Source organism: Mastomys coucha, chromosome X, assembly GCF_008632895.1.
Source record: "Mastomys coucha isolate ucsf_1 chromosome X, UCSF_Mcou_1, whole genome shotgun sequence".
NCBI classification, from domain to species: domain Eukaryota; kingdom Metazoa; phylum Chordata; class Mammalia; order Rodentia; family Muridae; genus Mastomys; species Mastomys coucha.
In genome coordinates this window covers 111,855,686-111,862,138 of record NC_045030.1, presented here as the reverse complement: position 1 = coordinate 111,862,138, position 6,453 = coordinate 111,855,686, and the positions used below count along the sequence as shown (strand labels likewise).

The 6,453-nt window shown below is 39.7% G+C and overlaps 1 pseudogene; it reads right to left on the bottom strand.

The window, feature by feature from the left end:
• Positions 1 to 3,734: 3,734 nt before the first annotated feature.
• Positions 3,735 to 4,720, bottom strand: LOC116091551 (annotated as a pseudogene).
• Positions 4,721 to 6,453: the final 1,733 nt, after the last annotated feature.

Sequence of the window (6,453 nt, the reverse complement as noted above, 5' to 3'; positions counted from 1 at the left end):
GAGGAACAGACACACAGAAATTTTCTTTTTGTTTTAATTGTGTAAGATTATTATAGCCCCGAGTGTAGTTAACCTTATTAGGTTGGAGTTGTCTTTCTACTATCCTCTGTAGGGCTGGGTTAGTGGAAAGATATTATTTAAATTTGATTTTGTCATGGAATATATTGGTTTCTCCAACTATGGTGGTTGAACGTTTTGCCAGGCATAGTAGTCTGGGCTGACACCTGTGGTTGCTTAGGGTTTTCAAGATACCTTCTCAGGCCTGTCCAGCTTTTAGATTCTCTCTTTAGAAGTCAGATATAATTCTGATAGGTCTGCTATTATATGTTACTTGGCCCTTTCCCCTTGCAGCTTTTAATATTCTTTATTTGTTCTGCACATTTAATGTTTATTATTAATGGTTATTATGTACCTGGAGGGTTTTCTTCTCTGGTCCAATCTATTTGGTGTTCTTCAAGCTTCTTGTATGTTTATAGGAATCCCTTTCTTTAGGTTACAAAATTTTTCTTCTACGATTCTGTTGAAAATGTTTTCTGGGCCTTAGAGGTAGGAGCCTTCTTCTATTCCTATTATTTCTAGGTTTAGCCTTTTGATAGTGTCCTGGAGTTTTTAGATATTTTGTGTCAGGTTATTTTTGTATTTAACATTATATTTGACAGACATAAATTTCTTTAATCATATCTTCTATGCCTGAAATTCTCTCTTCTGTCTATTGTATTCTGTTGGTGATCCTTGTGTCTGTAGTTTCTGTTCTATTTCCTAGGTTTTACATCTCCAGTATTGCCTCAGTTTGTGTTTTCTTTATTGCTTCTATTTCAATTTTCATACAGTTTTATTTATAATTTATATCTTCCACCTGTTTGTTTGTATTTTCCTTTATTTCTTTTTTAAAAAAGATTTATTTATTTATTTTTATGTGTATGAGTACACTGTAGCTGTACAGATGGCCGTGAGCCATCATATGGCTGCTGGGAGTTAAACTCAGGACGGCCCCGCTTGCTCCCACTCACTCCGGCCCCACTTGTTCCGACCCCACTTGCTCCTGCTTAATATACTGTAGCTGTCTTCAGACGCACCAGAAGAGGGAGTCAGATCTCATTATGGGTGGTTGTGAGCCACCACGTGGTTGCTGGGCTCTAAACTCAGGACCTTTGAAAGAGCAGTCAGTGCTCTTACCCACTGAGCCATCTCTCCAGCCCATTTCCTTTATTTCTTTATACTTGTTTCCTCTATAAAGGATTCTGTTAGTTTGAACATATTTTCCTGTATTTCTTTAAGGGATTTATTCATTACTTCTTTAAAGTAATTAAAGGCCTCTAATAACTTTATAAGATTCGATTTAAGATTACCTTGTACTTCAGTTTTGTTAGGATATCCAAGGCTTACTATAGCAGGAAAGCTGGCCTATGGTGGCACCATATTGCCTTGGTTCCAGTTTATTGTGTTCTTACACTGTAGTTCAGGCATCTGGCTTTCAATGGTGTAAGCTGGATGAAGCTAATGTGAGCACAACTCCTTGGAAAGGCTGAGAGAGCTGTGGGCCAGACAATGGAGGTCAGAGAACCAGTCTATGCTAGCTATGCCGTAGGTAGACCCAACTAGCAAGTGATTCATGGGGCAGTGTTCCAATCTAGTTATTCTTGGGACCCCTGCATACCTCCATGGGGAAGCAGCACACTCTTGGGTCCAGCTCTCCCAGGCTTCTTGGGATGGCAGGAATAGTCCAGAGCCAGATAATGGAGGTCAGGAGACAGTGCACCACTCACTTCTCTCTATTGAATTTCTGAAGTAGAAATTTCTGGGTTTTTTTGGAAACTCAGTTATGTCATATGCTTTGCTGAGGCAGGCAAATGAAAAAATGTTTTGCTGAAGCTGACATGTGAAAGAATATTTTGCCAAAGCAGACATGGACATGTGAGAGGACATATGATGTTTAGAAAGAATATAAATATGACCACACAGACAGTGGGAGGAGGCAAAGTTATTGTTTTGCCTTGCTCAGCTTCGCTATTCTTCACTGATGATGGTTTGGCATTGGTTCACCTTGCATGGAGTTGCTGATCTTCCCTTGCCATGACTTTGTGTAAAGTAATGTAACAAAGAACTTCTCATGATACTCCTGGGGCTCCTTGCTGCTTCCATAGACTAGCACCAATTGATGGGACCTCAATATTTCTTCTGGATTGAACTGCTGTTGCTGATTGGTGAGTAAACTGGATTGCCACTGCTGATTCCTGTTAGTGATTTGGGAGTGAATTGGACAGCTAACCAAGATTGGAATAGACCTAAAGAACTATTTCTAAGCAAGTCTATAAGCCCCATTTCCTATTAACTTTTCTTTTTCACTATCTCTGGTGGGTGGTGGACTAGAAGGTAAGGCAAAGCATTTAAGAGCCCTTGTTCAAGTAGGTTTGAAAAAAATCTAAGCCTACAGATTTCTATTCATTAATAAAAAATAGTCTGAAAAGTAGTAAGAGTAGAGTTCTAAGAAGAAGGAATAAGACCTAGGAAAGAAGGAATATAACATGCTGAAAATGGAATTTTAACATCATTCTGGAGAGAACTCCCAGTAATGTGGGAAAACAACAGGCCTAGAAGATGCACCAGTCCCAATTCTATATGAAAACAAATCCATCCAGTGTGAGGATGCTTGAGAAAACAATGGCATATGTGTATTACCTTATTTGACAATTGGAAATATTTAATCTGACTGACTTGAAATTGCAGAGAACATAAATGAGAATAGACACAAAATTGGTTTTGGTATGTTTTAATGAATGCTTAGTACTTGAAAGGTAGTGAATTCACACACACACACACACACACACACACACACACACACACACAATAGATTTCCAAATAAAAGAAAGTTTAAGTAGTTGCTTTTTCAAGATTTAGATTTCCTTGATTTATTTTGTTAGTGTTAGTTTGCAGCAAACAAGGTCTGCTTACCTGTAATTTAGGAATGATTCTGGATAGAATTTGGTGCTCACATGGTTATTATTGGTATAAAAGATGGAGTTGATTTTGACAATCTTATTTTATATAATATGACTTCTGAGCATAAAAGTTCTATGAGCAGTTTGTAGCTGCCTCTTCTCCCTTTAAACCCTCCCATGTTCTCTCCCATTCCCTTGTATTTTTCAAAACCTACTTTAATAAGGGGTCTTAAGGGATTCAACCTCCCTTATAGCCCACCAACCAAAGATAAGGAAGATGGCTAATAGGCACGTGGATCTGTTTAGAAGTAGTTCTTTGGGTAAATTACAATCTTCATTGTCAGCAGTCCAGTCCACTAGCAAAACACCAATCACAAATCAGCAACTGAAGCTCCATCCACCAGAAACCCTGAGCCTCTGCCAATTGGTACAAGTCCACTAAATTATCAAGAAGCAACTGGAACATCACCAGAAGTTCTTATGTGCATTTTCCTTTCCTTTCCTTTCCTTTCCTTTCCTTTCCTTTCCTTTCCTTTCCTTTCCTTCCCTTCCTTTTCCTTTCCTTTTCTTCTCTTCTCTTTTACTTTTCTTCTTTTTTGTGGGTGCAACAAACTTTATTGATGCTATTCAAGAAAGTGGGGCTCCATGGGGCCCTCTGTTATTATGGGGGTCTGAAATGGAAACTGTGAGGGAGTTTCTCAGTGTTCAGGGCCAAGTTGGGACAGGGACTCCTTAGCAGATGACGGCCTCTCTCTTTTTCTCATTCCCTTGCTAGGGTAGGTGGTTCAGGACTTCTTATACCTTGGAGGCTATGTAGGCCATGAGGTCCACCACCCTATTGCTGTCATATTCATTGTCATACCAGAAAATGAACTTTACAAAATTGTCATTGAGAGTAATGCCAGTGCCACCACCAAAAGTAGAGGAGTGGGAGTTACTTTTGAAGTCACAAGAGAAAACTTGGGTAGCCCAGTATGCCTTTAAGTGGGTCCTGAAATGCCCGCTTCACCACTTTCTTGATGTCATCATACTTTGCAGGTTTCTTCAGCTGGTATGTCAGATCTATAATGGATACATTGAGGGTAGGAACACAAAAGGTTGTGCCAGTGAGTTTCCCATTCAGCTCTGGGATGACGTTGCCCACAGTCTTGGCAGTACCAGTGGATGCAGGGATGATGTTGTGGGCAGCCCAGAGCCATCACACCACAGCTTTCCACAGGAGACATCCACAGTCTTCTGAATGGCAGTGATGGTATAGACTGTGGTCATGAGTCTTTCCACAATGCCAACGTTGTCATGGATGACCTTGGCCAGGTGGGCTAAGCTGTTGGTGGTGCTGGAAGCATTGCTGACAATTATGAGCATATTGTCATACTTCTTGTGGTTCACACCCATCAAAAACATGGGGACATTGGCAGAAAGGGCAGAGATGATGACCCTTTTGACCCCATCCTTCAAGTTGGCCCCAGCCTTCTTTTCTCCATGGTGGTGAAGACACCAGTAGACTCTACAACATACTCAGCACCAGCATCACCCCATTTGATGTTAGAAAGATCTCGCTCCTGGAAGATGGTGATGGGCTTCCCATTCTCAGTCTTGACTGTGTTGTTGAACTTGCCATGGGTAGAGCCATACTGGAACATGTAGACCATGTAGTTAAGGTCAATGAAGGGGTCATTGATGACAACAATCTCCACTTTGCCAGATGTAGATGAGAAGACAGCCCTGGTAACTAGGCACCCAATATGGCCAAATCTGTACACTGTGACCTTCACCATTTTGTCTAAGGGATGAGGCTGGCACTATATGAGAAGATGCGGCTGTCTCTGGAACAGGGAAGAGCAGAGATCTGGAGTATTTCTCTCTATAAAGTTATGACAACTGAAGATGAGAAAAGAAATTAAGGTGAGCCCCATGCCAGAGCATTGTCAGCAAATCCCAAGGACTACCAGCAAGGTGAACCAATGCCAGAACATCATCCACTGTTTGTTGAGTTATACTTATAATCTTTCCAAAGCATCACATGTCCTCTCAAGCATCTGATCCAGGAAAACATCACACACCCTTTCACCAGCTAGCTTCCAGAAAAATAGCACATGTCCACTTCAGCAAAACATTCTTTCACATTTGCTTCAGCAAAGCATCCTCCCATAATACAGTTTCCAGTAAAACACCACATGACACAACTGGGTCTCCAATGAAACCAGAAATTTCCACTTCATTGGAAATGATCATCTTATGTTTGCAACCATTTAAATAGTCTCATAGTCATGAAAATATAGTTGTTGGAGATAGAATGTGAGAGGAAAAAAAAGCACTGTAGATTTTGATGAACCTTGATTGGTCCATTGCATGCGACATTATAAGGAATCATTGTGAAGTATGCTAGATACCAGCCCATACCAGGTGCATTCTAGGCTGAGTTTAATCCTTATACTCTAGAGAAGCAGTGGGTTGGTGGGTGAGCAGTTGAACTCAGTTTTTTCTCATAGACTTGAACTTTACCAAACTGTGGGAACTAGACATGATAAGTTTATTTACCAGGATTTCAGTTTGGGTTGTTCATGTTTAGCATTTATTTTTAACTTTTTGACAATGTTGGTTTGGTTTTGAATTTTGGCTCTTTTTTTGGTTTGTTTATTTTTTTCATTATATTGAAAATAGATTCTTTTCTCATGCAATATATTCTGATTCCAGTTTCCCCTTCCTCTAAAGCTTACAGTTCTTCTTCTCCTCCACTCACCTCCAGATCTATTCCCTTTCTGTCTAACATTAGAAAAGAACAGGATTCTAAGAGATAACAACAAAATATAACAAAATAAAATATAACAACATAAAACAAAACCATCTAATCGAAGTTGGACAAGGCAAACCAACAAAAGAAGAGTCCCAAAGAAGGTACAAGAGTCAGAGATCCACACAATCACACACTCAGGTATTCCATGAAAACTCTAAGCTGAAGGCATTATTTTATATGTGTATGCATATATATGTATATACACATACACATAAATGTATACATATGTTTATATATACATATACATACACACATATACATACATACATATACACACACACGCACACACACACACACATACACATTTGGTGCACATCTGTGCAGGCCCTGTGCTTGCTGCTCCAGTCTTTGTGAGATTCTATGAGCTTTCCTCAGTTGATTTAGAGGGACTTGTTTGCCTGGTGTCCTTCATGCTCTCTGGCTCTTACACTCTTTCCTCTTCTTCCATGGGGTTTCCTTAGATCTGAGGTGAAGGATTTTATGAATTTATTCTAATTAGTGCTGAATATTCCAAGGTCTTTCTCCTTGTGTAATGTCTGGCTGTGGGTGTCTGTATTTGTTCTCATTTCCTGCCAGAAGAAGCTGCTCTGATGATGGTAAAATAAGGCATTGATCTAAGGCAGAATATCATTACAAGCCATTTTATTACTACTTTTTTTTTTTAGATATTTTCTTTATTTACATGTAAATTTCTCCATTCCCAGTTTCCCCTCCAAA